The 14,098-nt window shown below is 34.0% G+C and overlaps 1 protein-coding gene and 1 pseudogene across 2 annotated transcripts in view; both read left to right on the top strand.

Annotated features, from left to right (window-relative positions):
* The window catches only part of LOC137254111 (uncharacterized), a 158,551-nt pseudogene extending 146,745 nt beyond the window's left edge, over positions 1 to 11,806 (top strand).
* Positions 1 to 14,098, top strand: part of nrm (neuromusculin) — an 819,260-nt gene that overhangs the window by 402,073 nt on the left and 403,089 nt on the right. The gene's annotated exons all lie outside the window — the stretch shown is intronic.

The following is a 14,098-nucleotide window of genomic DNA, read 5'->3' on the forward strand; positions in this document are numbered from 1 at the left end:
AAACAGAAATAATCCTTTCTATGCTAGAACTCACGATTTCTAGTTTTTGATCGAAGAGAAATCGCTTGTGTGTATTCCGAGAAAATATTGTAAGCTCTTTATCAGAAGCTTACGATCTTAACGAGAACTTCGAGAATTTCGTGAGAAACTGAGTTCTCATTTACACTAGTCTCGCCTCTATACCAGAACAAATCGTAAGACTCTACGTATAACACGGGCAATGCCGCGACTAAATTGACCGTCGAGAAGCTTGCGATCTTGGCGAGTATTCCGAGAATGTCGGAGGAAGCCGAGTTATCGATTTATCAGGAAGAAGCCTATCTATTGTATAGCTTATGATTTATCGAATTCGAAAAGAAAGTTTTCATATTATTTCGAGAGGAAATGGTAAGCTTGCTATCTTAACGAGTGTTTCTCGACTCTATAATCTCGCGAGAAGTTGAGTTATCGATTCTCAAATTCAAGGATGTTCGAGAACAAATCGTAGGATTCTACATATAATACTGGCAATGGACCGTCGAGAAGCTCGCGATCTTGGCAAATATTTCGAGAATGTCGGAGAAAACCGATTTATCTATTTCTCAGATGTGCATTTTTAAATAGAAAGAAGCCTATCTATTGTATAGCTTATGAGAAGCTTGCGAACTTTACGAGCAATTTGGGATGCGAAAATCTCGCGAGAAGCTAAATCACCGGTCTGGATATTCTCGATTGATATCAGAGATATAAATAAATTGATTTTTTTTTAACATTTTTAAATTTAAAAGAAACCAACCCGTATCAAGAAAAATAATTTTCTATACGCTTCCATTATAGCAAGTTTCAATATTTTGCTTTTAAATTGGCTTTTTTTTTAATTTTGCAACACTTCTTGCTCTCCTTGTTCGCAACAACTTTTATCCGCACCAATAAATATATTAACCTTGCTTGAGGGCAGAGAAAAGTTTAGTTCACTTGTTTTACTCTGAAACTTGTTTATTGCTGGCGATTTTTCTTTTCAACAATTTCCTCATACTATACACACATACATGAATATTCGCACTATTACAGGCATATATATAAGGGCTATTCCATCCCATTTCGACCAAGTTTGAACCCGTCTCCTTTAGAATTGGCTGAAAGTTTTTCTTCTTTTTCTAGCTTACGAAAGACGTTTTTCAGAAGTTTTTCAAATTTTTTCATCCAACTAAAAAAAAGTATGAATTTTTAAAAAACTCCGTTTTTGTTTTCAAAATGCTATAACTTTTTCAAAAATTGACCGTTCGGGGTCTTTTTTTTCTAAATTTGTTTTTAAATGTACTTTTTGCAAAAAATTCAAAAAAAATTTTAAATTTTTTTTTTGTAATTTTTCATTTTTTCGAGATTTTTCGAATTTGGCCCTTTTGTTTTTTTTTTCTCATAAAAAACATCAATCAATTCTGCAATCATCCCCACTAATCCCGGAGTGTGCCGAGATTTTTTTTTTATTTAATTGAAAAAAAACTTTAAAATTTTTTTTGTATTTTTTCCGAAAAGTACATTCAAAAGCATATTAAAAAAAAAAAAAAAAATGATCACAAACGGTAAATTTTTGAAAAAGTTATAGCATTTTGAAAAAAAAATACCGTTTTTTTCAAAATATTTAAAACTTATTTTGAGTTGGAAAACGGTGTTTTTTTCAAAATGCTATAACTTTTTCAAAAATTCACCGTTTGGGATCATTTTTTTTTTTTTAAATATGTTTTTAAATATACTTTTCGGAAAAAATACAAAAAAAATGTTTAAGTTTTTTTTCAATTAAATAAAAAAAAAATCTCGGCACACTCCGGGATTAGTGGGGATGATTTTAACGTTTTTTTTTTTTCAATTGAATAAAAAAAAAATTCTCAGCCCACTCCGGGATTAGTGTGGATGATTGCAGAATTGATTGAAGTTTTTTATGAGAAAAAAAGGGCGAAATTCGAAAAATCTCGAAAAACTGAAAAATTACAAAAAAAAACTTTAAACATTTTTTTGAATTTTTTCCGAAAAGTTCATTTAAAAATAAATTAAAAAAAAAGATCCCAAACGGTAAATTTTTGAAAAAGTTATAGCATTTTGAAAAAAAAAAACGGTGTTTTTTTAAAAATTCATAACTTTTTTGAGTTGGATGAAAAAATTTGAAAAACTTCTGAAGTCTTTCGTAAGCTAGAAAAAGAAGAAAAACTTTCAACCAATTCTAAAGGGGTCGGGTTCAAAATTGGTCGAAATGGGATGGAATACCCCATAGACACTTTTTACTTTGAAATTTCTTAGCTACTCGCGATTTGTAATATGCACTCGCAAATATTTGTTCAGCCAAGAATGCGTTTTTTATGATGAAAGGGAACAACAAAAAGCTTTTCAAATATTTAACAAAGCTTTGCTGGGTTCTGCAGCGTTTATTTCATCTTTTTTTTAACTTTCTTTTTTTGAATTTTTTTTTAGTAAGTATTTATTTTTTGCACTAAATTGATTTGAAATTGAGATTCCGTTAAGTGAATGCGGCAGGTTTGAATAGTTTAGTGCTTTTAAGCTTTCACTGTTGATACTTTCCACACCAGCTACTAACATTTTATGTTTCCTTCAGCATTGGCTTTTTTCATTCATTTTTGTGCAAAATTGTTTGCAACTTTGTTTGTTTGCTTATATTGCATTACGGATAGGGAATCTCATTTAACTGTCAGATTTTATTTGTTTGCACTACAAATTCTTGTTGACATTTCTTTTGTTATTAATTTAACTGTATGCTTAGCTCTTGATTATTCTATGTCTGAGTAATTTATAAGTGAAAGAAATATTTAGCGAACTAAATAGTTGTACATTAGAGCGTATAACAATGTACGGAGAAAACAAAAGAAAACAAAGAAAATGCTCGCCAAGGGGTTGAACAATTTCCTTAGGCAAATATAAAATGCTGAAGAATAAGAAGTAAATAATCAGCTATACTGGAAGTCTGTTCGTAGCCTATGTTATGATTAATCAGTTTGATTTGAACTCAGTGTAAGTGGAGTATGCGAATAATTTGAGATATGAAGTTCTTCTACGCCTGAATAAAGTTTATTTTCATATACAGAATAATCGAGGATTTTTTTCGGCAGTTGAGTGAGCAAACCTCTAGCAGAAGGCAACAGATAAACCGGGTTTCAAATTTCATAAAATTCTTAACAATTTGGTGTAACCTAGCCCTATAATACTACTACGCTCAATGTAGTTTAAGCTGCGCCTAAAACCGCAATACAATAAAGCAGCACAGGAAACATTGTTTGCTTGGGTTAAGGGCAGCATCATTATAATCTTTAATTGGTGCTTAACCGCCTAAGCGATATTGGCCTGTTTCGCGATAGCTGACGCCAAAGGAGCACCACGCGAGGTCAAATCGTTCCAGCCTCGCCCAACCCAATGAAGGTCTCTCTCCTGCACCAATTGCTTGCCTTAGTCTGTAACACAACACAATTGCTCCACATGTATAGCTAAGCGAAGTGGATATGTATGCAGGCACTGTCAGTCCGACACTTTGCTAAACATCATTCTAGTTGCTGAATTATATGGTGGAGGTGTGACCGCGTACCAGTAAATCCGTTTCCTTGGCACACCACCTGTTCGGGGCATTGGTAAGTAGTTGTGATCGAATACCGGACAACGATCAAGGGAGCAGGTACTTACAAATCTTCGCTGATATCTTTGGTATATGACCACACCCTGAATGAAGTATCTATTGTCGATGGTTCTCTGGAAAATAAGCCGTTGCTTAAATTGAGGTACCAACCCCCGAAATCAATCCGTCAAAAGCGACACTATCATACCGTCGTTACCTATTACATTTATTTGCAAAAAATTGCTTTCCTCTACCTTAAGAAAAAGTCAGGGTGCTATCTGCTGGCTTCGTAGCACTCCTTGTTAGCAGAAGGTAGCTGGGTTGGACTCTGCCGAAAATCGAAATAGCTTGATACCTTCGCAGGGCCATCTGATTAAGGATCAGTGCTGTAAGCATATGTGTAGTTATTGTAATGTAGCTTAATGTAGGAATAATATCATTGGCATAGATATTATGAGCTAAACCAATGGCAAATTAAGGAAAAGCGCGTTACCAGTTTGGTATCTAAGTGTTAATTGCTTGCTATCGAAGAGATATCGGTTTGTTATCGAAAGGTTTTGGGCATGTTAAACATTCCTATTTGATATTGTGCCAGTATTTTTTATCTAGGTATAATATCAGCACGGTATGGAAGAGTTATCGATTTGTTATCGACATGATATAAACCTGCTATCGATATCAAAGTTTATTTTGTAATGTGTTTCCGCTTTCCTGCAACTAGTTATCGAAATCTCGGCGATTTATTATCGAATAGTATTGATATTTAATAAAAAGTTTTCGGTATATTTTCGAAAACTTAAATATTTCTTATTGAAATCAAAAAATTTGTCGATTTGTTACAAAGAAATTATCAATATTTTATCGAAAGCTACGGATTTATTAGCAGAATTTTCGTTTATGTATCAAAAGTAATCGGTATACTAGTGAAAAGTTATGGATTTCTTATTGAAAGTTAAAGGAGGATTATCAAAAATTTATTGATTTGCTAGCAAAAGGTTATCAATATTTTAGCGATTTATTTTCAAAAGTTGTTGATTATCAACCGAAAGTTTATTGATATAATATCACAAATTAATCGAAAATATAACGATTTGTTATAGGATGTTTGAGACTTCATATGGAAACATTATCAATTTCTTGTCACAGTGTTATCGATTTGTTATCGACAACTCATTGGCTTGTTGTAAAAGAGATCCTGACTAAACTTCAATGCAACCCATCCTTTAAAAGAGTATAAGGAGCTTATAAGAAGCAGATGACGCGGTTATAACAAGCCGATATCAAATCGAAAACTCGATGATAATTATTTTCTTATCAATAGTCCATAATAAAACAAACAACTTGTCCGTATCAGTTGTTACCAACAAGAATCAGACGAAGCCTTTTTCAAGCCTGCAATGCATATCTTAAATACACATAGCACAAAGTTCAATAAAATTGAAAGCAATATCTCACTTGAAAGCTTTCGTCATTAACATTTTTCGAATTTCAGGAAAATTTAATAATTGATGTCAGTAACTAAGAATGTGATAGCATACAAAATCGATATAATGATAAACCTTCGCCTACAAGCGCCATAAACGATTTCAGACTCTCATCAAGTGAAGTGCCTAAACGTTCATAATAATGATAATAGATAATGTTGATTACCTTAACAACATTAATGATGTTGGTATTTGCCTTCACCGGTAATAGCGCTAATAATGTTCAACGAAAATGTTCGCATAACTATAAATAAGAAAATTACAACAAAAATTAAACGTGTATGTCGAAATTTCAAAGGACGTAACGTTTACACGTATCGAGGTAGTCCACCTTAACGCTTTAAAGCAGCATCAACAAAGATTTTCTTGCGATGTTTGGCTCCATTTTGCTTCATTCTATTTTCTGTTTACCTCATGGCTTTTGATTGTTTTTTTTTTTGCTGTGCAAATTCCCTGTAGTGCTGATACTAGCGCGACAGCAAACCAATACTAGCATAATCAAACATACTTATATACATATATGTGTACAGTTAATACGCGTAGGTGTCTCAGTAGCAATCTTGAGGAATAAAAGGAAAATAAAATTTGCAGGATATACTCTCCAAGTGCGCATACAAATGCCACACACATACAGCACCATACATTCGCTGTTTGTAGTTGTGGCTTGTGCAAAGAAAATCCATGTTCGTTTTAATACTTAATGACCAACTCAAAGCAAATGTAATTGCAAATGTTTCGTCGTTGAATTATAATTTTCACCGTTCCCTTCCCTTCTCCTTCATCTTTAGCGTAAGACTCATGCAATACATTCATTCATATTTTATTTGCATTTTATTCGACTAGCACGTGTGTGTGGCAGAATCTTATACTATCTTGTAAATGGAACACCAATTGAATTTAGTGCTGATATATCGATATTGCTGATAAAATTTCGTGCAATGGAAGCAGAAAGCGGACCTTGGTGTACTAAATGAAGCATGAAATTTTATTGCAATTGAATTTGTGGCATAGTATCTATTTATCAGGAACATACATATATACATATGTATAGATGCAGACCCGGCAGAAGTTTTGCTGGCCACAAATTGATTTATCTGCAAAATAAATTCGCATCATTTTCCTTAAGTTTCTATATTTCTTCAGCTCCCTGTCTACCTCTTTCCAACTTTCCCTTTTCTTTTAAATAAAAAAAAATAAATGTAACGTAATTTTGCCCACAAATTGGCGGGACGGGACCTATTTGTTTTATGCCGACTCCGAACGGCATCTGCACGGCAGACGAGTTTTCACTGAGAGCTTTTCATGGCAGAAATACACTCGGAGTGCTTGCTTAACACCGCCGAGAGGCGACCCTGCTTAGAAAAATTTTCTTCTAATTGAAAAAACCTTGTTTATAAAATTCGCATGTTGCTTTGCACGGGGCGTGAACCCAGGATCTTCGGTGTGGTACGCGGAGCACGCTACCATCCCACCGCGCGGTCCTTTTTTTGCTCCTTATTATTTGACATACTTGTAAGAGTACTACACAGTAAAAATCGGTCATTATTTTTAACAAGAGCAAGGGTTCTATTTATGTATATATCAAACAGTTCTTATAAATATAATCTAATATTTCGTAGATCGTCATTGTAGTGCTAACTCAATCTGCATGAAAAAAAAAAAAAATGTTGTGACGTCCACTTATTTTAACTTTCGACAGCGCTACCTTCTGTAACTTATATAACTACAACGCATATATTTTCTAAGCGCAGCTCTATCTTGCTCAAATTTCAAATAAGTTGTCCCGTTTGAAAGCCTCATACCACAATCCTATTCCAGGGATGGTAGGAGGAGATAGAAAGTGACTGAAGCGGAGTCTATTTGAGTATTGAGGCCATTATTTGGGAATAAATGAAGATGTAAAGTACTTAAGCCAAGTATCATATACATATTTTTATGATGGTGATAGGGAGATAGGTAAGGCAGAAGAAAAAGAAGAGTAGCAAAAGAACAGAAAGCGGATAACAAAATAGAGACGGATAGATGTATTCCAAGATATTGCAGAAGGGGCAAAAGAGAAGGGAAAAAGATGGAGAACAAAAGGATGAGAAAAATTATAAAAATTGTATCGAAAAGATAAAGAGAAAAGGATCTACAGAGGAGTGAAAGAACAAGAGCGAAAGATATAAGAAAAGATTGAGGGAGATAAAGGAGAGAAATAGGGAAGGGCAGTTATCAATAAAAAGATAGTGGGAAACACTAAGGAGCAAGTGAAGAAAATGTAGAGCAAAGGTAATATCGTGAAAAACGGTAATAAAAGAGAAAAGGTTGCGGGAGCGACAGACGTGTCGAAAAGAAAGATGGAGTCAAAAAGAAAATTAGTGGAAGCAACAAAAAAAGGAAGGGGTGAAACAGCAAACTGAGTAGCATGAGAAAAGGTAAAAGGAAGTGAAGTGCGGAGAGCAATTAAAAAAGGAAGAGAAAAGAAGAGATCCGGATCGGTTAATAATTGTAAACGTAGGTGGAGATAATAGGATGGGAAACGAGAAAATTAAGGAATGGATGGGGAAAAAAGTAAGCAAGAAGGAACGTAGAAGGAATAAGAAACTACTCAGCTTCTATTTAAAGCCTATTAGAACTTGAGTCAACTACACCGAATGGAATAGCAAAATATATTTAAGCTTTAAGATACTTGAAAATGTGTTAGTGTGTGTATCTGTATATTGCGAAAGGAATGTTTTAACTGCAGCTGTAATAATTAAATTGAGTTTTCGTAGAAAGATACCAGAAATAGTTAAGAAAATAAACAAATAAAGTTTCTAGTAAGAATTTGCAAATTTTATATATTGGCAAAAACATAACATCACAAATGAGTTAACAATAATAAAAGAGGCTAATAAAAAAGTATGAATCATAAGCAAATATTTTGAGTACATATAAGAGAGAGTAACAGCAACAACAACATGCCCAATCGTAGTCTTCGATGAACCTTACAAGGTGCTGTTATAAGCGGTTACATTGATATACTCACCTGTTAGTTTAGTGGCTCAGCTGTTGCTTTTATGGCGCTTGAATTTGTTTTGTTGTGCACCTTTAAATTGTTCAATCGGATGAGGGTGGTTTTTCTTATACAAATTGTTTAGAGTAGCTGCCTTTTAAATTAGACAAAGGTCAGTGTGTCGGTTCATATATATCTACATATATATTTATACATCTTTAGTCACTATGCAATAATATATATGTATATATACATTTTTTGTTACATAACAGGTTAGATCGCCAAGCTGTAGTGATGAAAATCGAGAGCTGTAAAGTGAATTCACCTGCTGCTGCAGATGTCTTGTCGCATTAAATTACAATGAATTTTGAAAAATATTTATTTTAGATCAGCAATTATGAATTTAAAATATTTTCAAAGAAAACTGAGAAAATAAATAAGAGCAAATTTTTGTTAAACAAAGACAAAAAAAAAAAAAAAACAACAGGCGCCATACACCTCCGAAGAGATTTAGGTGCAGTTTTTCAGTAGTTGGTTAAGCTAAGCTTGCTTAAGCTCTAGTCAAATTTAAGCTCCAGTTAAACTACAGAGCAGTTTTTCAGTCATAGTTTAAGGCCGCCTTTGGGGTGGGATTTTTCTACGGCAACATTTGTTTTTTAATTATCTAGTTAATTTGCAGATACGGCAACAGCTGGATTTTGTTTACCCAAGAAACGTGGAAAAAATATTTCTCCAGCTTTAGAGAAATATATATCTAATTCTGGAGTTGATATCCAACATCATTCTCCAATTACTATATAACCTTTGAGAAATAATGTAAAATTTATAGTTGATCGCCAATATCAATTTCAAATTAATCTCCAACCTTTGAGAAATGTGCGGTTCTCAAATTAGTATCCAACACATATCTACAATTGATATCCTACATTAGATATCGAGTTGAGAAGGAGTTGAAAAGAGTCTTTTCCAAGATGGTACTGCCAAAGTGAAAAGCAGTTTATTGTGAAAAATAAACACCTGGTTGGTCGCAGTAATGAAGCGTTATAAATTTAATTGTACATGTTTTGTTTTATATTCTTGAGAAAAACTGTAGTATGAGAATCTTAAATTTGAGTCCAATTAGAGGGCCACACCTGACTACAAGTTGAAAACTATCTCCTTTTTTTATTTAAGCAATTTTTGTTTTATAAAAGATTAAATTTTTTGTTGAAAACGCTATGTTTCTCAAGTTCAGCCACTATTTCTATACAACCCTTAAGCTTTTACTGCTGTGCTAGTTATCAACAAGATTTCTAATGGTGCTCAAGGCTAAATGCTTGTTGGGTATATTCGATAAGTTAACTAGAGATTAACCAACAAAATAATATAAGATTAAATTAAACAAGTAAGGAAAGCTAAGTTCGGGTGTAACCGAACATTACATACTCAGTTGAGAGCTATGGGGACAAAATAAGGGAAAATCCCCATGTAGGAAAATGAACCTAGGGTAACCCTGGAATGTGTTTGTATGACATGTGTATCAAATGGAAGGTATTAAAGGGTATTTTAAGAGGGAGTGGGCCATAGTTCTATAGATGGACGCCATTTAGGGATATCGCCATAAAGGTGGACCAGGGCTGACTGTAGAATTTTTTTGAATGATATGAGTATCAAATGAAAGGTGTTAATGAGTATTTTAAAAGGGCGTGGGCCTTAGTTCTATAGGTGGACGACTTTTGGAGATATCTCCATAAAGGTGGACCAGGGGTGACTCTAGAATTTATTTTTAAGATACGGATATCAAACGAAAGGTGTTAATGAGTATTTTGAAAAGGGGTGGACCTTAGTTCTATAGGTGGACGCCTTTTCGAGATATCGTTATAAAGGTGGACCAGGGTTGACTCTAGAATGCGTTTGTACAATATGGGTATCAAAAGGAAGGTGATAATGAGTATTTCAAAAGGGAGTGGGCCTTAGTTCTATAGGTGGACTAGGGCTGACTCTAGAATGTTTTTGTACGATGTGGGTATCAAATTAAAGGAATAAATGGTTTTAAAAGGAGTGGTGGTAGTTATATATGTGAAGGCGTTTTCGAGATATCGACCAAAATGTGGGCCAGGGTGACCCAGAAAATCATCTGTCGCGTAGCGCTAATTTATTTATATATGTCATACCACGAAGAGTATTCCTGCCAAGATTCCAAGGGCTTTTGATTTCGACCTCCAGAACTTTTTCATTTTCTTCTACTTAATATGGTAGGTGTCACACCCAGTTTACAAAGTTCTTTCTAAAGTTATATTTTGTGTCAATAAACCAATCCAATTACCTTGTTTCATGTCTTTTTTCATACTTGGTACAGAATTATGGCATTTTTTTCATTTTTCGTAATTTTCGATATCGAAAAGTGGGCGTGGCCATTGTCGGATTTCGGCTATTTTCTATACCGACATAAAGTGAGTTCAGATAAGTACGTGAACTAAGTTTAGTTAAGATATATCGTTTTTTGCGGAAGTTATCGTGTTAACGGCCAGCGGAAATACAGACGGTCGACCGTGTATAAAAACTGGGCGTGGATTCAACCGATTCCGCCCTTTTTCACAGAAAACAGTTATCGTCCTAGAATCTAAGTCTCTACCAAATTTTACAAGGATTGGTATATTTTTGTTCGACTTATGGCATTAAAAGTATCCTACACAAATGAAATGAAAAAGGGCGGAGCCACGCCCATTTTGAAATTTTCTTTTATATTTGTATTTTGTTGCACCATGTCATTACTGGAGTTGAATGTTGACATAATTTACTTATATACTGTAAAGATATTAAATTTTTTGTTAAAATTTGACTTAAAAAAATTTTTTTTAAAGTGGGCGTGGTAGTACTCCGATTTTGCTAATTTTTATTAAGCATACATATAGTGATAGTAGTAATGATCTTGCCAAATTACAGCTTGCAAAACTTTTAAATTACCTTCTTTTAAAAGTGGGCGGTGCCACGCCCATTGTCCAAGTTTTGCCAATTTTCTATTATGCGTCATAAGTTCAACTCACCTACCTAGTTTCATCGCTTTATCCGTCTTTGGTAATGAATTATCGCACTTTTTCGGTTTTTCGAAATTTTCGATATCGAAAAAGTGGGCGTGGTTATAGTCCGATATTGTTGATTTTAAATATCGATCTGGGATGAGTACCCAGGAACCTACATATCAAATTTCATCAAGATACCTCAAAATTTACTGAAGTTATCGTGTTTACGGAGGGACGGACAGACGGACGGACGGACATGGCTCAACCAAATTTTTTTTCGATACTGATGATTTTGATATATGAAACTCTATATCTATCTCGATTCCTTTATACCTGTACAACCAACCGTTATCCAAACAAAGTAAAAAAATTTTATAAAAATTTATAAGAACATGGTCAATTGAATAAAATCATATTATACTGAATTTAAATTCGATTAGTATTAAACAAATTAAATTAATTTCATTTACATTAAATAGCTTGTAGTCAACTTTACTTGAATACATAAATATATTTGGGTCTATGTTCTCTATACTCTTCCTTACAAACGTGCATATTCAAGTACAAACAGACTACCAAAATGATTTACATTCCTTTGCCACTTGAATTAAATGACAACATTATCATGCTCTTTGTTTTGCTAGGCTCTTTCTGCTTTGGCCCTACACTTGTGCTGTGCTCGCTAGAGTCTAGCGCATTGTTAACAGCTGCCACATCACAATCACTTAACGCTACTTGCTATCCATAGTTTAGTAGTTGCACGACGCAACCAATGCTGCTCTCAAACAATTAAGTAAATTCTCTCAATAATTAATTTGAAGAGCGCCAACTTGAGTTTGCCTTAATTTTGTTTTTTTCTTTAGTTAGTTTTTGGAGACTTTTTTTACGAATGAATTATTTTGTAGAATTTCTTCTTAGCCATTTCTATTATCCACCGGTCTCTTGCACGGCATCCATAGATACAGACTGCTTTTTTGTCGATTTGCTTGCTGTTTGTATGCTTTTTTTGTTGCTTATACATAGTTGCTGGTTATACGCGCGTTTATTTTGGCTTTTAGCCAAATGGACAGCGTAACGGCAAAATATTCAGGTTGTTGTATGCCGTCAAGCAAGCAACCACCAAACCAAAATTCACCAGCCGTCAGTTGCAAACAAATTCACTAAACCAGCCAAAGGCGCGGCGCTATTCAAGCAGCGTGGCGGTTTGGTTTAGTCAGCTTTCCATGAGCATAGTCGAGTGATTGTCGCCGCAGTTGTCTCCTTGGTTAATGCTTTTAGCCTTTTAAATGTTTTCACGTTTATATTGGGCGGTTTTTATTTCTCTTTCTTTTTAGTTTTTTGTATTTTATTTTTCTTTTCGTTTCAGCTAAAAATAAGAATGAGATCGTTTACGCAAATTTGAAAAATTTAAACTCACAATCCGCTCGTTTGTTATATTTTTGTTTAGATAATTGAATGTTTCGTGAAATTTTTGCGTTTTACTTTTTGTAATATATTTTAGTTTTTATACAGGTTTGCCATATGTTGAAGCAAATTTCGGAGGAACATAAATACATCTGGACTTTTTTTATACTCAGTTGAGCAGAGCTCACAGAGTATATTAAGTTTGATTGGATAACGGTTGGTTGTACATATATAAAGGAATCGAGATAGATATAGACTTCCATATATCAAAATAATCAGGATCGAAAAAAAATTTGATTGAGCCATGTCCGTCCGTCCGTCCGTTAACACGATAACTTGAGTAAATTTTGAGGTATCTTGATGAAATTTGGTATGTAGGTTCCTGAGCACTCATCTCAGATCGCTATTTAAAATGAACGATATCGGACTATAACCACGCCCACTTTTTCGATATCGAAAATTTCGAAAAACCGAAAAAGTGCGATAATTCATTACAAAAGACAGATAAAGCGACGAAACTTGGTAGATGAGTTGAAATTATGACGCAAAATAGAAAATTAGTAAAATTTTGGACAATGGGCGTGGCACCGCCCACTTTTAAAAGAAGGTAATTTAAAACTTTTGCAAGCTGTAATTTGGCAGTCGTTGAAGATATCATGATGAAATATGGCAGGAACGTTACTCTTATTACTATATGTACGCTTAATAAAAATTAGCAAAATCGGAGAAGGACCACGCCCACTTTAAAAAAAAATTTTTTTAAAGTAAAATTTTAACAAAAAATTTAATATCTTTACAGTATATAAGTAAATTATGTCAAGATTCAACTCCAGTAATGATATGGTGGAACAAAATACAAAAATAAAAGAAAATTTACAAATGGGCGTGGCTCCGCCCTTTTTCATTTAATTTGTCTAGGATACTTTTAACGCCATAAGTCGAACAAAAATTAACCAATCCTTTTGAAATTTGGTAGGGGCATAGATTTTATGGCGTTAACTGTTTTCTGTGAAAATAGGCGAAATCGGTTGATGTCACGCCCAGTTTTTATACACAGTCGTCCGTCTGTCCTTCCGCATGGCCGTTAACACGATAACTTGAGCAAAAATCGATATATCTTTAGTAAACTCAGTTCACGTACTTATCTGAACTCACTTTATCTTGGTATGAAAAATGAACGAAATCCGACTATGACCACGCCCACTTTTTCGATATCGAAAATTACGAAAAATGAAAAAAATGCCATAATTATATACCAAATACGAAAAAAGGGATGAAATATGGTAAGGTAATTGGATTGTTTTATTGACGCGAAATATAACTTTAGAAAAAACTTTATAAAATGGTTGTGACACCTACCATATTAAGTAGAAGAAAACGAAAAAGTTCTGCAGGACGAAATAAAAAACCCTTAAAATCTTGGCAGGTATTACATATATAAATAAAGTAGCGGTATCCAACAGATGATGTTCTGGGTCACCCTGGTCCACATTTTGGTCGATATCTGGAAACGCCTTCACATATACAACTACCACCAATCCCTTTTAAAACTCTCATTAATACCTTTAATTTGATACCCATATCGTACAAACTCATTCTAGAGTCACCCCTGGTCCATCTTTATGGCGATATTTCG

This window comes from Eurosta solidaginis, chromosome 5, assembly GCF_040869045.1.
Source record: "Eurosta solidaginis isolate ZX-2024a chromosome 5, ASM4086904v1, whole genome shotgun sequence".
Lineage (NCBI taxonomy): Eukaryota > Metazoa > Arthropoda > Insecta > Diptera > Tephritidae > Eurosta > Eurosta solidaginis.